The sequence below is a fragment of the Vidua macroura genome, chromosome 2 (assembly GCF_024509145.1).
Source record: "Vidua macroura isolate BioBank_ID:100142 chromosome 2, ASM2450914v1, whole genome shotgun sequence".
In the NCBI taxonomy this organism is placed as follows: Eukaryota; Metazoa; Chordata; class Aves; order Passeriformes; family Viduidae; genus Vidua; species Vidua macroura.
In genome coordinates this window covers 112,185,702-112,207,144 of record NC_071572.1, presented here as the reverse complement: position 1 = coordinate 112,207,144, position 21,443 = coordinate 112,185,702, and the positions used below count along the sequence as shown (strand labels likewise).

Below are 21,443 nucleotides of genomic sequence, written 5' to 3'. Positions count from 1 at the left end.
TCAGCCAGGTGTGTAGGACTTGGGTCATGGAATCTAAGCCTGTTGGGTTTAATTCTCTTCTCTGCCACTGATTTGCTTTGTGTGATCATGGGCAAGTCCTTTAACCTCAGATGGCCTCAACTGGGTTATCTGCTTCAGAAAGGTGTTGTAATGCTTAATTATTGCCAGCTCTTCAGAAACCCCTGGTGGGAAAAAAATGCATTTTATTCATAAATATCGCTGACCTTCCTAGCCTTTCTAAGCCACCTTGGTAGTGTTAAGAGATATTATTTTTCCAACCTCAATAATGTTTCTTCAATTTTTCATCTGTACATTCACCCACTCTCTCAGCTGCATGTAAAAATGCCAAGCTGTCTGAAGCCATGGAAATATTTTTATAGACTTGACAGCCACGGCAAACATTCCTCCTTGGCAATAAACAAACAAAGTACACAGCCTGCCATTAACATCAATTTATAGCAGAGAGACCTTTGTCACTCATTGATGAGGGAATCCTAGACAATTCTTGTGCTAGCAAGCCATAAAGTAGTATTGTCTGAGATTAGGAAAATGCTGGATCCTTTGGGTTCCTGTGTGCTGGGAGTAACTGGGAAAGCTCTGTTTGCCCAAGTGCATGTGGGAGTTCAAGCAGGCACCAGGTATTTGGTTTATTCAAGGCTCTTACAAACTCTGTTTGGCTTGGGTGTACGTGTGCTTGGTGTCTGTTTGTAGGCAAAAAAAGCCTGTTTTCCATAGTGGCAGCTGAAACACAAAAGTGGTACAAAATAAACTGGATAAATTTTAGACACCTAAAAAAAAAACCCCTGCAAACAAAGGACATCAGTCCGTGTTGCAGGAGCAGAGCCCCTGCCATGCAGCTTCCCGTGCACCCTCCTTCCATTTTCCTTGCAGCTGGCTGTGGGCTGGGAGGGTTGGCAAGTACCTGAACCCACACTGCAACATCTCCCTGTGGGCAGCTCCCCACGTAAGCACTCAGACAGTGCTCATTTTGGTGTGTTCTAGGTTAATTTACCCTGAATACATCTAAACACAGATCTTCAGAGACGTTGGTGGTGCTGGCAAAAAAAAAAAAAAAAAAGCAGGTACCCCTCTTTTTCTCTCATTACTTTGGGTTATCTCTTACTTTTCTAGCAGGCTCTCTTCCTGCCATCTTTGAGTAGTGGATTCTCTGTGGTGTGCTCAGGAGAAGAAAGTCTAGACTGTTCTTCACCTGTGTCTTTGATGGAAGGCTTACTTAAAGTAGGGAGCCAGGCTTCTTTCTACCACCTCACTCATTCACTGCCCCTCTGTCTCTGTGCCGTAGTTCTTCCCTTCTTCAAATGAGGATGACAAGTCTTCACTCTGCTTCCACAAAACCTTTGAAAACTAAGGAGAAAAACATGCAGGGCATTTGTCTTCCCTCTCCAGGAAATCATAAATCCCTCCCCTCTCCCCTCACCCCTCTCCCTTCTCCTTTCTACCTTTTTTCCTCTCTCCTCTCCTCTCTCCCCTTTTCCTCTCATTTTAAGAGTTGTTATTATTATATTCTGTCCCTTTAGGTCTCCTCTACTTCCACTGCTCTTGCAATCTGTCTCTCTCTGCTGTTTCCATATCCCCTTCTATTTGCAGCTCTCTTCCTTCTGTTCATGTCATTTTCTTCTCTCACCCTGTATCTCCTACCCTCCCCCACTATTCATGCGCCTCACACTCCTATCGCTTCCCTCTAGTTTATCCTCCAAATTCCTCCCTGATGTGTGTCTCCACCGCGGACCCCTTTTTGTTGCTGCTGGCTGTGTGTCCCTGCGGCCTGGGTGCCTGGGAGCTGCGGGCAGGGCTGGCTGGCCAGGCCTGGGGGAGAAGGACAGGGTGTGGGATCAGCTGGACAGCCCCCTGTTGCAGCCCTGGCCGGCCAGGCAGGGTGGGGGTTGCCCTCTGAGGGAGCAAGGTGAGATTCCCTCCATGTGTGTGCTCCTGGCTCTGGATGGAGCTGCCTCGAGTCTCGTTCTGAGCTGCAGCATGGTTGTCACTTTAATGTCCGAGCACTTTGTTTCTGCCTGGAAGCTTGATGAAGTCTGTAGTCTCAAATGTTGTCTCCTTACGTCACCTTACCTCCTTGGGCATGACCTTTTGACTTTTGCTGGTCCCGCTGTCCTATTCCCATTCCCCTGACTTCTCCCTGGCTCTAGACACTCTGTCCTGAAAACATGGGTTGTGTTGTGCCTGGCTGCCTGTTGATGTCTCTGGTTGTTGAGAGGATGACTGTCCCATGTGTCACTTCCAGCTGAGTTCAGGGCCCTGTGCATCTTGATGGAGAGTTGCATTGAGCCCACAAGCCAGTGCCCAGCAGGTCAAGACAGCTGTGCTGTGTTCCTGGGAGACCCCTGCTTAGTGTCCTGCTCTTGTAACAGGACAGGAACAACAGGGTCACTGCATTAGGGAGAACCCCTCTCCCATCTGCCTGAGAGAGCCACCTGATCCCACGAGGAGGCTATCCCACTATCTGATGTGGGATGGAGTTTCCTCCAAGTCAGCCAGGGTGGTGGGGGTGTATTTAACCACCTCTCTTCAGGGACAGCGTTTTGGCTGCAAGGATCAAGTCCAGCGGCAGCAATTAGAAAGTGGTGGGCTCTTTTTATATCCCCTCATGGACTCTATTTTCTTCCCACATAGAGGACATATGGCATGGAGAAGTCCCTTTCTCAGGGCAGGGAGAGAGGTGGCTGCCTCTAGGCTGGTGGGAGAGACAGCCAAACCAGGACTCGTGAGGTGCTCCTGACAGCAAGGCACAAAGAGGTCAAGGAGATGGCCACGTGCTGAAGTTCATCCAGTGTCCTACAGGACAGGGCATGGTGACGTTTTGGCCTCCAGTGGAGTTTAGCTCTACTCCTGGGTAGCACATTTCCCCCTACCAGGTGTCACTCAGTCCCAGGCTCATTAAAGTCATGAGCCTCAGTTTCCCTGACCAGACAGTTCCTGATTTCTCCCCTCTGTCTCTGCAATACTCCGACCCTTCCTTAACGTGCTGGATGATCTCCCTCATGCTTCATGTGAGGTGCTGTGCACCTTTTCCTTTTCCCATTTTTCCCACAGCCGTTTTTCTCCCTCTCCATACCTGCTTCACCTGTTTTACCTGCTTTTTCCCTCCTTCTCTGCCTCTGGGCTAGGTCTCTCTCCAGACTGTGTCTAAAACCCTCAACCTCATTTGCCTTCCCATCTGGCTTCCTTGTCTCTGTGGTCATGCCCTGAGCTGTCAGAAGCCAGGGGAGGAGGAACCATTGCAAGAGCAGGGCAGAGACTGGAGGGTGTGAGGGAGAGCAGAGCAGGAAGGCAGATTCCTAAACCAGAGTCCATCATTTGCTGGTCTTTGGCCTCTCCCAGGTATGTGCTCTTAGCTACATGGCAGAAGTCCCCTTTTCCCAGAAGTGTGATTTTCCCGTTGCTTCTACTTCACTATTGGCAAGCTCCTGAAAGGTTAATGAAGTCATTCACTGCAAAAGGAAAAAGCACATCTTCCCATGTTTTGCATAAATTAATCTTGGAGATTACGGAGCAGCCGGTGCACAGGGCACAGGATATGCAGCTATGTCCTTGAATCTTGTCACCCAAAATGCAGCTCTGGGAGTATCACGTAGGTGATACTGTGCTCTCCAGTCCTTGATATCAGCTGAGGCTAAAATGTAGGTAAAAAGCTGTGGCCTCCTCAGTCATCTTTATTCATGTTTCATTGTGTGTAACGGAGACTGGGGAGGAGGTACCAGGAATGCCCACAAGCCCTTCCTCCCATTGCGGTGGATCCTTGTTTCCCACAGATCCTCTTTAGAAAATGCCCTGTATCAGGTTTCATTCCCCCTGGATTTTTTTTTTTTCTGCCTGAGAAGTATGCAGAAAATCATTCAATTGGTTTTGAACCACATGAGTGGGAGCAGGAACCAACCCCAGAAGATAAGTGTTCTGACCTTTACCGCACTCAGATAACTGAAAATAATAACAAATAAATACATCTTGTTTCTAAACCTCAGACTTAGGTATGTGTCCCTAACTTATTCAACAAGAACCTGAGCTCCTGGGAGGGCTGAGGTTATGAACCTGGTAGCTGCCTGCAGTAAGCAGCAGCCCCTTTGCTTTCCTTTTGTAAAAGGAGCTGGAACCAGTCCAAATATTCAGGATGTAAGGGGACAGGGCCAACATCCCCACACTCCTGCCATCTTGCTGCTGGGACCCTGCATGTTTTCCCATGGTTAGTGTGCTGGGAGAATGAGAATTTGTTTATTTCTTGCCTGTGTGTGTTTCTTTGTGCATTTTGCCTCTTGTTTTCAAATATAGGGTTGACCATTTCGGGCTATGCAGGGCTGGCTACCAACTCTGCATGTATGCAGACACTGGATAAGATTATGGGATTTGCTCAGAAAAAAAAAAGTGCTACAACCTCCAAATCAGCGAGTGTTTGAAAAAAAGGGAACCTGTCTAGAAGGAGGACATGCTGAACTGTTACTTGCAGCGAGCTCCCCAGGTCTGGGTCTTAGGTCACTGACTCAGACTTCCATCATCTCTGCAGATGCCCCTGGGGAGGTCCATCTGAGACAGCCTCTCTCTGCAGGCCGCTGGTGACAGTAAATATTTGTACACTGCATGCTGAAGTGCTGATATGGGGCTGGAGTCCCATTGTGCAGTGTGCTGTCCAGACCCTGGAAAGAGACAGTCCGTGTCCTGAAGGATTTACTGCAATCCCAAATTAGAGCTGGAAAACGGGCTTTTTGTGCCTACAAACAGACACCAAGCACCAAATTCATGGTGCTTTCTGTCGTGGCTGTGGCTTGATGTTCCTTCAGCAGGATGTTGCTTCCCTTCCCTTCTCTGCTACATGGGAAGATTGTTTGCTTGGTTTCTGCCATCCAAACCACCAGCGACTGTAGAGATGCCTGTATGCAGACGGTGGGGAGGATGTAGGGAGGTTTCTGGCATTCAGTCAGTGTAAAGCACCTTATTTATTAGAGTCTAATGCCTGTTTGGGATGTACTTCTGATCTAAAGCTCCTGAATTCCTCCCTTTTAACGTTAAAGAAGCCATTCAGAGGCCCCCTGGGCCCAATGTGTGCTTCTGCTGAAGACTGCCCTGATCATATATCTGCCACTGTCTTGCCCAGACTTTGGGTTCAGTGATTTTGTTTTCATTAGAAGATCTCCTCCAACTCACCTCTTCCTTCAGGGGTTCCAGTGGATACCCAAATAAATATGATATTCAGTGGGCTGTGCACGTGTTTCCATACACTACTTCAGTGTATGGAAATGTGCATTTTCAACATGCAACCTGAGACGTGCCCGGATGTTTGCATTTGTGTTGTGCATTTGTGTGGACGCTTGCATTCATGTCTGCCAGTGTATTTGGGCTGGAGGAGGTAGCAGCGAAGCCTCTGGCAGCTGGGAAGAAAGGAATGACAGGCTTGCTAGGGGGAGGGAGGAGAGAGTTTGGTAGCTAAGATGAGGATTGGGTAACAACTGGAGGGGGAGATCAGATTTAGGATCCATGTTGCTCACTTCAGAAAACAGGAGAAGAAGCAGTACATTGTTTATTGGGGATTGTGTTATTCCTGTGCATTATTTATTAGACTTCTGCTAATGGTACTGCATAAAGAAGTGGCACTTCTACAGAAATTTCACAGACAGCTGGAGGATCAGTTCCAGGAGGTATTGTAACCAGGTCAGGTTGGTGTAGGGAATCCTGCTGGGCTCAGTTTTGACAGGCTTTGGAAAAGAGAAGATTGTTCAGGAGGCATTTGGAGGGGAGAAAGGGGGGGGGGTGTCTGTGACTCACCAGGGAACAATGATTGCTGTGAGGATAAAGGGGCAGGCTGGAAGAAGACCTGGAGACAATGGTGAATTCCTGGGTTCAGTAGCTTCAGGATTCCAGCCTGAGGTACAAGAAAGCGTGAGAAAATGATGTGTTTAGGATGAAGCTTTAGGAGTAATAAAGGCAGTTGGTGCGAAAAGCCAGAAGTAAGGAGGAAGCAATGCTGCACCTTGAAGTGGGTCCTGTAAGGCTTGATTTTGAGGCAGGAGCTGGAAGAATGGATGTGCAGTGACTGTAGCTGAACCCTTCCTGAGTTACCTGTCGTATCTGTTAGCACAGACCTGCTGGTTTGCAGCCTCTGCAGATGCAACAGGCAAAGCAGAGGTGTTGAGGTACCCAGGGACAGGAGACTATGTAGGTTTGTGAGTTCATAGTGCAGACAGATGGGTGCCCCCAGCTAGTTTTTGGATACTGGTCCTTCTTTTCATTTGCAAGATGTCCGGTCACTTAGGGAGGTGGGACTGTGTTTGGATAGGTGGCATTCTTCTTTCCCTCAGCCATGAATCTGAAATCAGCCAATACTGGAGGAGGAAATCGTGCCGTTGGTGCAAACTGTCTTTGGGTGAGAAGCTAACTCATAGTTACCAAAATACCCAGACAAAATGTAAAGGTTTTATTTTTAAGGTTTGTTTTACCTCACCACGTTCAACCATTGGGTGGGGAACACCCTCCTTACTGCTTGTGACTTGTTACCATGAGCCAAGAGCAGGTCTAAATGGAAGTTGCCTTGGTGACACTTCAACCTGAGAATCTCGGTGCTTAGCTGGTGCAGAATTTTGGGGCTGGAGGGGAGGAGGAGAAACTGCAACATAAACACAGCTCCATGGGCTGTCCTTTATTTTTCTGACTGCAGTATGAAGCCTACTTTGTTAGATACAATCGCACTGTGAACATGGGAATTCCTGTAGCACAAACAGTAACTCCATTAGCCAGTCAGCCCCTGCCCTCAGCCATCACATACTGCACAGCTGAGCTACCATTACTGAGTGGTATTTTATCTAATTTTAAGCAGGATTGATGCAAATAGTTCAATGAGCACCTGTGACCTTTGGCGTGTTGAAGAGTTCTTTTGGGTTTTATTTTTCTTTAAAAAATATTGTTATTGTTTTAACACTGCACTGCACCCTACAGCAAACCTCCTTATTGTGTGCAGCTATCCTGGGGGTGTGCGTAGTGCTAAGTGCACTGAGAACTGTAACAATAACTGTGTGAGAGTGGCCTGGAGGTTTGGAATTAACCAGGCCATGATGGGACACGATTCTGTTAATCTACTGTGTCATTTGGAATAGAAGGTGACTTGGGCCAACCAACTGAAATGCCTTCAGAGAGTGTTTCTTCACTTTGGGAGAATGTGTCATCATCTGAGATCTGGGACTCGAGTTCTAGCGGAGATTATCCATTGGGAAAGGACAGTCCATTTTGAAAGTGAAGTGCTGATGGGTCCAGGAATGATAAAATCACCCTTGGACTTTTTTTGTGTGTGTGTGAACTCCTAGAAGTCATCTATGTTGGTATAAATGAGATCATTTGGCCTAATTAGTTCCAAGCTTAATTAGCAGTAATTATCCCAACATGGGAGTAATACTCGAGTAGGAAGTACTGAGTCCTCGATTAGATAGATCTCTAATTGGTGTTACAATATTGTAATTAAAGCATGCTTGTACGCCTCTGCCTCTGCAAGTGATTTGTTTTATGTCTGATTAAGCAGGGAGTCCGGCAGCCTCAAGGAGGCCAGGACATCACCACTGATTGAAACAGTGTATTATTCTTTGTTATAGGAAAGAAATGATGAATCACATGTACTAGGAAACACTGTGGGCCAAATTAGTCCTTTGAGTAATTGCTACTGGAGTTAGGGAAATTACAACAGGGGTAAATTTGGCCTCAAGTGTATCAGCTCTATCTGTGTATCACACAGTTAAACAAATACTCATTTGAATGTGCAGTCTGGCAATTACACCATCAGACAAATGCAAGTGAGTTAATCTGCATTTGCGATCACTGGATTGCAGGGGTGAGTTTACTGCTGGGTGATGGTTATTAGGTTGCACATTCTGCTCAGATTTTGTGGGAAGTGGTGCTGTAGGTCCCAGGATGCAGCTGGCATAGTTTCAGATGACCACTGCTGGCTGCAGTGGCCTCTCCTTGTTGAGGTGAGACCTGGGAGGTACCGCTAGGGCCACCAGGAGCACCTGGCAACTGGAGGAGATGGACAGACAAGAGTCCTCTTCCAGCAGTGTTACCTTCAGACTGGCTGGTCTGATCTTCCCTAGCAGAAGACCCTTCAGAATATCAGGTAAACATGTTTTTAAAGAAGTTTAAAATGAAGAGAGTGATAATGGCAACTTTCTGAAATTAGTCAGCATCAAAACACGAAAGCTTCCTATGTCTTTTTAAGAAACCACCTCCTTAGGAGTTGGCAAGTGTGCTGCTTTATTACTTATCTGTTCGCTACATGAGTGGGCGACTGTACTTCCTGATTTGGTTCTCCAACATAGAGAGATCATCAGCATAGGTCTGTAGAGGACAGTAACTCCTCGCCTACAGAAAGTAACAAATAGGAATGCATGTATCCTCTGGCTGTCACAAAGGATTTCTAAGCACATTCGAGTCACATCCGAAGTAACACGTCATCTTATTTCCATTTTGCAGCTGCAGAAACTGAGGCACAGATCAGTTACTTCTCTTGCTGCAGCTCATGGAGCTGGTGTATGTGGCAGCACCAGGTCTCATCACCTTCTGCTTCACCCACAAAAAAATCTTTCTTTTCCAGGAGGGAGAGTCCTCCCAGAAGGAAGGAGATGACTTGAGCGAATAAAGTACACCGAATTCTGTTAAAGCAATATTAGGGATAAGAATTTAAACACCCCATACACAGGAATTCAAAGCAAGGGTTTCCATAGCAGCATTGCTTGGCCATATTGTATATACACTGTTTTGCATTGTGCTGGTGATGTCAAAGGCATATTCTAATATCTGTGTGTGCAATATGTCTGAATCAGAGTTGCTATGAAACTTAAGGGAGAATTACACCATGGAGGCATATTCTTGTATGATGTTGGGAGGAAATAACAGAACTAGGTTTTGCTAGGATTTTTCTCCAGAGATATTTTTTCTTAGAAAATTGCTGATTTGCCAGAATTGTTGCTATTTTCAGGAAAAGGTGACTCCAGTTTTGTGTTTCATCTTGGAAAAAAAAAATGAAGAAAAAATTTAAAGCTGTCAAAATGAAACATTTCAATAAGGTAAAATGAAGGTTTGCATTTAATTCATTTAGTCAGTTTCTAGGTAGAAATTTTGAAAACTACTTTTTCGGTGTTTTTTTTTTTTTTTAACCTGATCAGCTGTAGAACAGTTATTTGAAATTTCTGAAAATCTGGAAGGAATAAAAAGCTTGTCTTTTCACACTACATAGCCCTGAACTGTCCTGGGAGTGGCAGGTGGCAAGGGAGTGACTGCATCACCCAGCACCGTGTGTGCCTGCCCGGTTGTGTGTTGCAATGGGAGCTGTGGGAGAGGTTTCCCACTGAATACCTCTCTAACTACCTGGTAAAGGCACGTAGCAAAAAATGCCTGCTCCAAAAACTGCTCCAATCTTTCACAAGGCTCAACTGTCTCTAAAAGCCCCCGGTATCACCTGGGTATCATAAGGTTAAGCCTCTGGACCCGGGAGTGTTTTGGGTGGGAGCCACTGTTTGTCACATCGTTAAACCTCGATTCAGCAGGTGATGGGATCTCCGAGGGGGAGCTGCTGCCTTTCCCTGCCCCACACTGGGGGTCATGGGGCCTGTTCTTCTCACCTCCCCATGCATGGACAAAGAGAGGGCCTCCCGAGTGGCACCACAGCTCTTCCCTGTGCTCATCTCTCTCTGCCCTTCCATGCTCTGAAGCTCTCCTGGGAAGCAGGAGGGATGTTGCACCCTGGGCTGGGAAGGAGTGCTTGCACTCATGGAAAAGCCCTGTGAGTTATTTTGGCATCAGTCTTCCTGCTGGCAGCAATGTTTCCTCACTGCCAGCATTCCCAAATGTTGGTGTAGCCTGTATGCCAACGTCTCCTTTCTCCCTGCCCCCTCATGTTGCAATTGCTAATTTCTGTGCCTGTGCCTGAAGAGCTGTAGTTTAGACTTGCTTTCCCATGCATTGAAGCCATTCTTGTTTAGGGAAGAAACTGCAAAAGGGGTGTGGGAGAGAGAAAAAAAGAAGAGAGATGGTTGTTTTTTTTTTTCCTATGTGGCAGTGACGAATGCTGGGTATTAGAGAGACAAGCTGACAAACATCTGAATGAGTGGAAGAGACTTCTAACCCAAAGGGAGGAGTTGTGGTTTAGGTTAAAGCCACAAAGGAAGTGAAGGAGGTTACCACTTTCCTGTCTGTGGGCAGGAGGTTCTCCTTGTGCTCGTTTGAAGGCTTAGCTGTAGCTTATTCTTCCCTAGGAACATGCTCATCTGTGTACTTCTTGAAAGGCATTCGAGCTGGCGTCTGATCTTGGGAGTGACAAACATCCCCTTTATACTCAGAAATCAGCAGGAGCTGGGAGCTAAAGATCTGGGAATCACAGTCTAATTTATGGAGCCAGATATTCTAAAGCATCTTGTTAGGCCATGTGTCTTGGTTGGTGCTAGATCATGTAGTGTTTTTCTCTGTGCTTCTTCCTCTTGCTGATTCCACTTGGATTTTTTGTTGTAAATATCTGTATGTACCTCTGGGGCTTGTTGGCTCCCCACAGGCCTCACTTGTCTCATGTTCCTGAATGATTGGCAAATTGTGTCTCCATTCTGCCTGGATCCAGCAGTCTAGCATGCTGATACAGGACAGATTCGGAATGTCATTGGGTTCCTACCAGCATTGCCTGTGATCAGGATTTTCCTTGATTTTTCTGAGCTTGCTTTTCTTTTAACAGTGCAGAGGCTTTAGCTGTATGCGGTTGCAAAGTTTGTTGTCTCAGCTCTGCAGCTTCACTCTTCATCTGAGAGAAGAGGGTGAGTGGTTTTAACCCTGGTGTGCTGCAGAAGGCATGCCAGGAGGGAGATGAAAGAATACAGGATTGCTCTTACAAGAGCATGAGCCTTCTCCTGAGTCAGAGGAGCATGGGCACATGAGCCGGCAATCTTAATCCGAGCTATCAAGTGGTGACTGCACAGTTAGAGCCACTGTCAGTGACAGTGGCTTCAGTGTGTGCTGCCACTGCCTTCTGATTACTGTGCACTGCTGTACATGAAAAGAGCATCTGAAAGGTGGTCCCTGAAGAGCTGTTTTGTGGTCTCTAACCTTCCATTAATAGCTCATCTTAGACCCTAACTCTGGCCTTGGGATGCAGCAGAGTTATTTCATTTACCAGGTGTGAAAATCATATTTTGCCATGTGAGGTTGGTTGCTCTCTCAGGTGTATTACAGCAACTGGGGTTTCTTTTTTTTGTTTGTTTGGGTTTTTTAATGCTTTGTTAAAACTACAAGATATCATTAAAGATTTATATGTGGCAAATGTGCCCTTTTTTGCGGAGTGTTTCCTTTTAGAGACCTTCACGGTATTGATTTCAAGTAGATTTTCCTCCTCTGTTTTAAAACGTTTCCTTTGCCTATGGATTTTCAGCATTACTCACTGGAGCTGTGTGCAGTACATTCCCCAGACTATACTGTCAAGCCAGAGTCCCCTACTGCTGCTCTTCAGGGACCACTTCTGAAGCTGGAAAGACCATTCATTTGCTGTGTTCACTCAGTCCTGCGCCACTTTCCCGCATCACATCCTTATTAGTCCAGGATGTGCATTGTCATCTAACTGAGCCATGGGTCTGCTTTCACTGTGTGCCAGTGGATCCCACACCTAATCTGGCAAGAGCCTTGAGCTGGCCCTTCCTTGGACTGAGCGGTGTTTGTTTGGATGTTTTAGATGTAAAGGGAAAACAAGCTGTACGATGGGGAGATGAAGAGACCAGAGTGGTAAGCAGCTGATACTGTAAGATCATTTGTTTTTGGTGTCAGCATTTCATTTCTCAAACTCATCCTTGTGGCCACTAGAGTGGGGAACGGGGATTTCTGTTTGGAGAGGGCAGAGGACTCAGCAGGAAGGCTGAGAGTGCTGGCCCAGCACAGATCCTAGAGGAGCAAGGTTCCACTGCCCTTTCGAGGAGTGGGGTGATGTCCACCAGCCATTTCTGTGCCCCAGGATAAGGCCTCGGGATCCATGTTCTGCTGGTGGCTGAAACATCTCAGTGAGATCCATCTTTTGGTGGATCGTATCTGTAAGATGCTGAAGACTTGGATTCAGACCTTAAAGCATCTGGCTTATGGAATTTGGCTTTGTTTACTGTAGTGTTATAGCCTTAGGGCCACAGAAAGTGCAGCTTTATTGAAATCATTGGAGTTGTGCTTGCTTATGGCAGCAGGGAGCTGGGGACACGTTTTTTGGGAACATGTTGCCAGGAACATAAACCCTTTTCCTTGGGAGATGCTTTGTAAGGATGACTCAAGTAAATGCCTAGGAAACATTGTCCTAATGGAAACAAGACATTGGAGTGATCAGGTCTCAGAACAACCCTTATTTCTTCCTCACATCTGTGACTTTCAGCACCACCATCCTAAGGCTCAGTTCTTCTCTCCTTCCTCATTATCATCATAGTTTTGAACATCATATACACCGCCAAGAGCAGGAATACCCAGGGGAGACTTCAATCTCTGCATATGGGGGAAATAAGGACTTGGAAGAGGAAGCCAGCTGACTTGCATGGGATCCAGGCAGGCTGAAGTTGTGTCACTGGACAGAGCAGCAACAATCTGTGATCGGATTCTAAAGTGGAAGGTATCTGTGTTTCAGCATTTAAATATCTACAGGAGATTCTTGCTACACTCTTTGATGCTGGATGCTCAAATAAAACCAATTACCAAAAATACACGTGATTTCTAAGGACAGTGCACACAGTATTACCTGCATTTCTTGCATGCTGGATGGACTGCTGGCATTAATTTTCTCTTGGTTTGACAGAGAGGGCAGGCAAAAGATGCAGGTTGTGTGTAGGAACAGCCCATGTTGTAAGCAAGTCAAGGCACAGGGAGTGTCCCATCAGAGCTCCGTTACCAAGGCTGGTCCCTTGTACAGTACCAGCTCACATGTTAAATGGATGCTCTGAAATAAAAGGGTATAGGTGGAAAGAAGCATGCTGTCCTAGGCATCTCTCAGGACCTGCAAGGCAGGTATTGTCAGCAGATGTATTCCTGCTGGGGAATAGCCCGGTATGATTTAAAATAAGCTGGCAGATTTTGTGCTCAGATGGATGAGGAACATTCACGCAGTCTGTTATTGCAGTTCAGCTGTGAGAGGCCGGCACCACTAATGGAGAGGGACTAGCAAAATGTTTGGGGAGGAGTATGTCCAGTCATGACATCTGTTGCTAAAGTGGTCCACAGTTTGCACCATAAAAGTGCATAAGTAAAAATGGAAAAGAAAAAAACGAAGCATTTATATAGCTAAGCCAAAACTCTCAAGTGCCCTCTAATAATGAAGAGTCTTGGGTTTGCTGGTGTTGTCCTCTATCATCTAAGACCTTGCAGATCTGAAAGCTGATGATTACTGCAGGAGAAAGTCAGCACCATACTGATGATAAGCCAATGCCTAATCTAAAGAGCAAGGGGGGAAATCTTCGTGTTTTCTTTGGAGGCATCTCTCTGTTTTATGTAATTTTGGTACAACACCTGAAAATCTGTGGCTGGTACTTTTGAAATGTATTTCTTTCATCAAAAGCTATTTGAAACAACAGGTTGCACCTATCCATTCAGTCTAAGCTCCCTTGACATTTTTAAATGACAGATAATGAAAACTGTCTTCATTATAACTCAAGCAATTTCATCAGACTGTCACAAGCAAACAATGGCAAACTAAAGACTGAACAACCCTCAGCTCTACTCTCCTAGGTACTTGTGTTAGAGTACCTGGAGTCTTTTCAGCTTCTAGGAAATATAAGAGGTGATATGTCTGCTGGGAAGGGTTCTGTGTTGCAAGGCATTAGAGGTCAACAGGAATATGTTAAAATCTGTCTGGGAGCCAGCGGTCAGATGGCATTAAAATGGAGCACAAATGTGAGAATGATCGTGGGTGAGAGACATGGCTTATCTAACTGAGCGCTGAATTCTGCACTGCCTTCAGTTTATGAATGGATTTAAAGCATGGTGCCAAACAGACCATATTGCAGTTGTCTAATCCTTAGGTGACAGAGGCAGGCATGATTGTAGGCAGAGCTGCATCCAAGAGGACTCATCAGAACAGCCCAGTCAGCCTGGCATTATTGCTACCTGATCTGTGGGAATCGGTCCAGGCCCTGGATCTGAACTGCCGCAGGGAAACCTGGTTGAAGGAGCAGCTGTTGAGGTATGGTACTGGCTTGTCTTCCCCTGCCTGTCTCTCCCCAGACAACATTGCTGCAGGCTTGCCTGGGCTGAGCATCAGTCACCCAGGTCCTTCCCCCCTTGCCCAACCCCCCACTCCCCAAATGTATAAACTTAACCAAGCTACCCCCCACAGTTAGATTAGAGGGAGAGTGGGAGCAGAAAGGGCATTTCACAGTAAAACATAATTTCTACAAGATGGCCACAGTACAGGAGACGCCAGCACCAGGGAGTGAATTATAGGGGTCCGGAGAAGAGAGAGGCTGTGGCAGAAAGAGGGTTGTTATTGGAGGACACAGGGAGGAAAATGATGGAGATAGAGGGTGTAGATAAATAGTTAGAAATGGCTGCAGCAGTGTGATTTGGAAGGAAAATCAGTCACTACTTCAGTCACCAGTGGTGATCAGTTTAGGGAGCTGAGTGGTAAATTACAGGCAGGTTAGGACTCCAAGAACACCCGTGACCCTGTGAAATGCCGGAGAGAAAAAAGTTGCAGTAACAGTGAGTAAGACTCAGATCTCATCTAACTGAGCATGAGTATCTCAAGGTGAAATAGCAGAAGGAGAGGAGGCGGGAATATTGATTTCTGCCTTGCAAAACAGACAACAACGCCTACTTTTTCATAGCAAGAATTTAACCATTCGCTTTAATGGGCCAGTCTGCAGTACAGTGGGGGCTTGGTTTCTTTGTGCACAGTCTAGAGGGGAATTCACGCCGAAGTTGTTTATATTTTTTGTAGCCTTGAAGGAGAGACATAAGCAAAATTTTACCGTCAAACAACTCTGTGCTGCCTGTAAGGGCAGCCTGAGTGGAATCTGTCCATGTTGCTGGCCTGTTGTGCAGCAGGCGGGTACCCTGAGCAGCTGGATGCTGGAGGAGCAGTGCTGGAAGGCACAAAAAGCCCGTTATGTCAGGAGAGCTGTTGTATGTGTTGGCGACAGATGACTTCTTCTGTCTGTCTGAGGGCAGACTTAGCCTCCTATTTATCCTGTGAGAAGGATGCTTCTAATGAGAGGTGCTTTCTTCATCTGGTCCTGGCTTTCTCAGAAATGTTGCTTTGGGAATGAAATTTTGTTTGCTCGGTTTTACACCATGGAGGTGCACATGCATGCCCCAGTGCTGTGGGCAGGCAGCACAGAGAACGTGGCTGTGTAAGGGGGCTTGATGGCTTGTACCAGGCTCAGCAGGTGGCTGAAAGGAAGCAGGAGGTGAGTTTGGCAATTTTGTGAGCTGCTGCCATGTCTGTTCTCATTGATGTCAAAGATGGCCATACACATACAAAGGGAATGTAAAGTCATGGCTGAGAATCTTAAAAGGTTCAAGGGTCAGGCAATTCCAAAGGCAAATTCTCCTGGCAGCACCACAGCACTCGGTGTGTGTTAGCAGTTCCCTGTAAAGCATGGGGACCATGTGGTGGAAGCAGTATTCCTGTGCAATCATTGGTTCTGAAGTCTTCTCTGTGCCAAAATTTCCCACCTTTGTTTGGTATGAATTCATATTTTTCCATGTGTTGCATGAGCATATGCTCCCCCAGATTCTGTTTACCTGATTTCCCTTCTGAATCAGTATCTGTTCTCTCCCTCGTTTTCTTCTACCTGTGTTTTTTTAATCATAGGAGATAGAGATGAGCATTTATCTCTATGGCTGCATGATATTTGCCTCATACCTGCTTATTGACTTGAGAAAAGACTTTCTAAATAGGGCAAGAGCGTCCTGCAACTGGAATCTTTTAATACACGGGATTTGTTCATCGCATCAGAGTTTTTGATGGGAGATAATGTCTTCAAGTGGGGCAGATCAACTAGAAGTCTCTGTGGATGTCCAGAAGAATATTTTAACCACAGGCACAGTCCCATGTTCCAGCCCAAACCTGATTAAAGCTCAGATTGTTTGGGTGTTCGCGTGAACAGGAAAACACCACATCAACTGTTTCTCTCTTTTCAGTGCAGACAGGAAAGCGAGAGCAGGGCCTTTCTTGCCCAGGTGAATTTGCCTTCATCTGCACACTGTTGCCTTGGGGTGATGTGCAGCCAGTGCTGGTCAAATCCATCAGCCAGTCTCATTCCCAGCTCAGCTCCATGCCCTGTGCAGCCAGCCGGATAGTAGTCATTGCTGTAGGTGACTTACAGGTAGTTTTTTTCACCAACACTGGGAACAGAGGTGGGGTTTGCATATGTGTGTGTTTTGGGGGGATGTGTGTGACTATATGTGGATATTGACATTGGTATAGGTAGAGAGGCATTTCCCTCCTCTGGGAGGCTGTGAAGTCCCACCCACGATGGGATGCAGAGGGACTGTCCACATGAAATATGTTAAAAATATTCTCTGGTGGTTTGCAGGATGGAGGCTCAGCAAAACTGGAGACTCGGGTTAATGTCTAATACTAAAAGAAACTGAACAAGAAAGAAAGCCACAACAATCTCTCCCCCTCCCCCAGGCCTGATTTCCTAATCTTTTAGGAATGATTTACAATAAATAAAAGATTTTTTGAAAGAAGTTTTTTTTTTCCAAGTTAACAATAGATGTTAAAGTACCCCTCCCTGTGGTCCTTTCCCATTTCTTTCACACTGTCCAGCTTTAGACTTCATCCTGCAGCAAGATTCATGAAGGCAACTCCCCTGTGCCCATGCAGAGAGATCACGGCGGTATGCAAACCATAATCACCTGGATTCCTTACAGAAATGGGTTGTTTCCTTTCGAGAAGGCTCATTAGAGCATGCAGCAGTGTAAACCTGAAAGCTTGTAAGAAAATGGTTTCATAGAGACTGATCTCTCTTGTCCCACAGCTCCTCTGATCATTTACACGGGAGCACAAAAGAGGGCAAAAACCCGCCAAACCTAAAGCAAACAAACAAAGCAAAACATCCACCTAATGGTGTGTGTTCTAATTTCCAACAGTGATGGTGTTTTACACCCACTTTGTGCAGGTGTACACGAATGCGGGGTCGGGAAGCAGTGTAGAGAGCAAAGCTCTGAAGGAGTTAGTGGAGCTTCCCTGCTGGAAGGTTATAATCGCACTGAAAGAGGGAAATCTTGCCTCGGTAGACGGGAAATATGTGATGCAATTTCAGCACAGAGTTGCTAGAGATAGAATAGCCCATAAACTAAAAAAAAAAAAAAACTGTAGGGAACACGTTGCATGGCCCAAATGTGCCATGTCGAAGCTAATAGCAAGGGATCCCGTGACTGCAGGAGCAACAATGTACTGGCTACATGATGCATGGTGTTGACATCCTTTACCTGCAAGGAGAAGTGCCCGTCCATGATTCTGGGAGTAGGGACTGTTGGCATATTCTTCCTACTGCTGACAGCTTTCCTTGAGGCAAGGTTTTTTAAACAGTATTGATTGAAAAGGCCCAACCTACTGTTGTATTTGAGGTGAAAGTGTTTCACGTGGAATGACTGTGTGTGTGGCTGGAGAAGGCTCCACTTTGGAGAGTTGATGGTGAGGAGCAGGGTGTGACTTCAGAAAAGGGTAATGTCTCCAGCCTTGACATGCTGAGGATCCATGTCTCCATTTCACCTTCCCTCAGTCCCATCTTCAAAAGTTCCTGTTTCTCAGATGTTTCCACCTCCTCCAGTTGTGCCAGTTCAGCTGCTTGTGGGGATGAAATCTACATCAGGGCTGGTCTGGTGTTAAGGTTTTTTTCTTGTTAGTAGGGCTTTTAAAAAAAAGTTGGGTCATTTAAACAGCTCACCTATGCATGTAGCTACATAAATAGTTTAACTGGCACAAGTGAGCGGCAATAACTGAGAGAGCATGGCAGGATCCTCTGAAACTGGGTCTGCTGCAGATGGAACAGTGAAACAGAGCCACAGCCCTACACGCTCTCAATGTTATTTGCATGAGTAGCTCCATTGTGCTTCAGTGGGACTCTACTTACACATGTAAAATTAAGTGTTTGCAGGGCCAGGCCCTTGAAGAGAATAAAAGCCGCGATCGGGGTGTGCCATGCTCTGAACCATGTACAGAAAGTGTCATGCAAATGTATTTTGCTGGCTGGGCTATCTTGTCTGGTCTGTCTGCTCTGAAGAACCAGAGCTCCTGTGGCAGCTTTCCTTAGGCTTGGTTTGCTCTAATGGAAGAGGGCCCTGCTTTTGAATAGACGGGCTGATCTCCTGCCCTCGCTGCAGACAGGGAGTTGTGAGGAAAGCGTACACAGTGTGGTGAGAGCTGTAATGCTTCCAAGATGTTCTTGGATTTGCCGGAGTGCTCTAAAGAGTCGGGACAGCTGGTTTCTCTGGGGCAGCTTTTATGCGCTTGGTCAAGGAGGGCAAGGCCCCAATACAGGGGGCTGTTCTCGAGGCTGGTGGGGACAGTCCCACCACATCTGGGGCTCTGCTACCTGAAATCCCGACTTACAACCAGTTAGGATCGTTTTGGAGACTGTTGTTGTCAGTTCCCATGGTAAAACCCTTCAAGGACAGCCTTGGGAATTCACTGCTGTGGCAGATTCCCAAAGGTGGTGGGTGAAGCTGCAACTTAACTCTTGCGAGTGAAGCAAATCACCTTGATCGCTGCTCTCTGGAGCCCCAAAGAGAGGAAGGAAGAGACTTAAAGCCGTTGAAGGGGAGAGGCTTGGTGTGGTTATTTGAGACCGCTGCCTGCAGAGTTGCACAGTCATTTATAACTGTTTGAAATGTGGGGGGATGGGGTCGGGGGGATGGGAGGGGAGTCGAGGAACCACAGCATCTGCAAACTAGTAGCATTTTGCGCTCGTTTTACCCGGTCTAACTCCTAAAGGGACCAGACAGCGAAGTACTGGGTCGGAGGAGGGAGAACAAAAAAGGCAGTTCGCTAACTCCTTGTATTTTATCACCGCTGTTGCATGTGTCGGGATTTGAGGCACAGGGCAGGATTTTCAAAGGTACATTTGGAAAACGGAAGTTGGGTGCCTGGCTTCCTTAGGCTCCTTAGAAAAATCCCAGCCTCTGCTGCCCAGGGCAAACAACTTCCTTTTAAGCAAAGCACGATGGGTTCCTGGTGTCGGTGAGAGTGGGACTGGGTCTTCTGTCGGAAGCACTGTGAGGTACATTCTCTTCCTTGCACCATGCTGGGCTGCCTGGCCGGCATGGTGGGATGCGTGAAGGACAGGAGGAATTGCGGGTGTTGCATTAAAAGAGACACGTATCAATGTATAAATGGGCGAAGTTTAAACATCGCTTAAAGGAGCATGTGGAACCGATGGCAGCAAAGGTGGTGGTTCCAGTTTCACGGACACTTCAGCTGTAGAAGGTGCTGGCCGCCATCACTGGAAAGATGCAGGTGGGGCTGGCGACATTGGGTGGAAGGACTTGTCAGGGATCAGATTTCCACCTTCGGGTCGGGTCGTGGATCCTGGGAACTTGTAGCCCCAGGGACTTGTCTAGAAAAGGTGTCAGTGGGCTGAAAGTCTGTCCAGCGGGAAGTGCTTCGGATCTCGGGTCTGCAAACCAGAAGGGACTGAAACCCCACTATTAAGAAGTATCTCCCTGAAGGAAGAGTATCTATTTGGGGTAAGAGGTGATAATTAGATACTGTTGCAATGCTCAGGAAGCTGTGAAGAGTTCTCCAGCAGTATTTGCGAGTGACCAAGGACAAGGGAAGGAGAAGAGAGGGACAAAAAGAGAAAAAGGGATTGAGGGCTGAGCAAAGAGAGGAGGTGGTTTTATCTGCCAAGAGCAACGCCCAGCGTGAATGTTGCGCTAAAAGGGTCTTCTTCCAAAGACTTGAGTTACTTAAAAGTGGGAGTTGGACAAAGAATGGGTCGTTTGAGGATAAAAGGGGAGGGAGGACACTGCATTTCTGTTCCCTGATGTTGTATTGGCTAAACAGGTTATTCAGGCAGCGCGGATAAGCAAAACTGATCCGCTGACTTTCTCTGTTCGGCTGCATCGGTGTGCCACCGGTGGCTTGGAAACCTCTTCCTTACGGCCACGAGATCGCCCATTTTAAGAACATTTTGTGGAAGGTGAAGGATTAGTGGATTTTGAAAGCCGTCTTTTCACAGAGTAAGTCTCAGACTGAAAAGGGCGGGGGATTGCTAAAAATTTTCAAAACTCTTCACTGCCAGTTTGAAACCAAACTACATTGATGTCTAATCCCCCAAACACGGAGCATTTGTCCAGGATGGGGCCCTTGAGCATTTTTAGGAGTTGATAGGTTGTGTCTGTTTGCCATTACTGCCTGGTCCCTCCCTGTTCAGTTCCAGGCTTCTGCTTATCCCGGCGCTTTCTCTCATCAGAATAAAGCCCCCAGGTCACTCGGCGGGTGGGCAGTCGGGGTGCTCAGCCCCCGGGCAGGAGGGACGCTCTTCTCCTCCGCAAACTCCCTCCGCTCTCATCCCGCATTCTTCAGAAACGTGCGGAAGGGACATGTGCCAGCGGCCCGGGCCGCTCCACGATGGTCCAGCGGCTCCCCCGGCCGTGCCATCGGGCTGGCGGCGATTCCCGGTGGCCGCCTGGGGTCCCCAGGGCGCGTGGACTGCCCCTCGCCGGGGGGGGGGAGGCTGAGGCGGGGGTACCACGGCACCGGGGTGGGCCTGGGCAGGCCGGTGCCGAGGAGGGCGGGCAGGGCAGCAGACTGGGGCCGGGCGGCGCCATCCCCTATCCCGCATCCCGTATCCCGCATCCCCTCCGGGGCGCCGCGCGCGCTGCCCCTCAGGGGCCCCGCGCGCCGTTTCCGTTAAGGGGGTGCCGCCGTTGGGGGGGGGGGGGGGGGCAGGGTGAGGGCGGGCCCCCCGCGCGCGCCGCCTCAGGGGGGAGCGGCAGGGCCCCTCCCCGGCCCCACCGGGGGCGCCTCCCCTGCGGTACCTGGCGGGCACCCGGGAGCGCGGGGAGAGCCCTTCCCGCCGCCCGGGGAACCGGGGGAACGGAGGGCGACTCTCGGCGCCCGACTCGGCGGAGGGGGAGTTTGGGGTGGAGGGGGGGGGATGGCGGAGGGGAGGCGGCCCCTTTAAGAAGAGCCCAGGGCGCGCGGTCTCTTTAAAAGGGGAGAAGGGGCGTGGCCGCCGCGGGGCGGGGGCAGGGCTATGTTAATGAAGGGGCGGGGCCGCGAGGGCGAGGGGAGCCTGTCTCTTTAAGAGCCCGGCTGGTACCACCGTGCGGCGAAGGGGGAAGGGCCGCAGTCCCCTCCCTCCGGCCGGGGAGAGGCGGGGCGGGGGGGCCGGGCGAGACCACTGCGCGGCGCGGGGAGCGAGAGGCGGTCCCGCCGCCGGCCGAGTGAGTAGCGGACGGTACCATTGCCGGGGCGGGGCGCGCGC

General features: G+C 48.1%; 1 protein-coding gene across 2 annotated transcripts in view; it reads left to right on the top strand.

Moving 5' to 3' along the window:
- BCL9 (BCL9 transcription coactivator) overlaps window positions 1-21,443 on the top strand; it is a 57,198-nt gene that overhangs the window by 6,287 nt on the left and 29,468 nt on the right. The window contains exon 1 of one of the 2 annotated variants that reach the window (XM_053970561.1): window positions 14,825-20,990. The exons of the other annotated variant lie outside the window; for it this stretch is intronic. The gene's annotated coding sequence lies outside the window, so the exon portion shown is untranslated. Of the gene's footprint in view, window positions 1-14,824; window positions 20,991-21,443 lie in introns of those variants that run through there. 2 annotated transcript variants of the gene reach the window in all.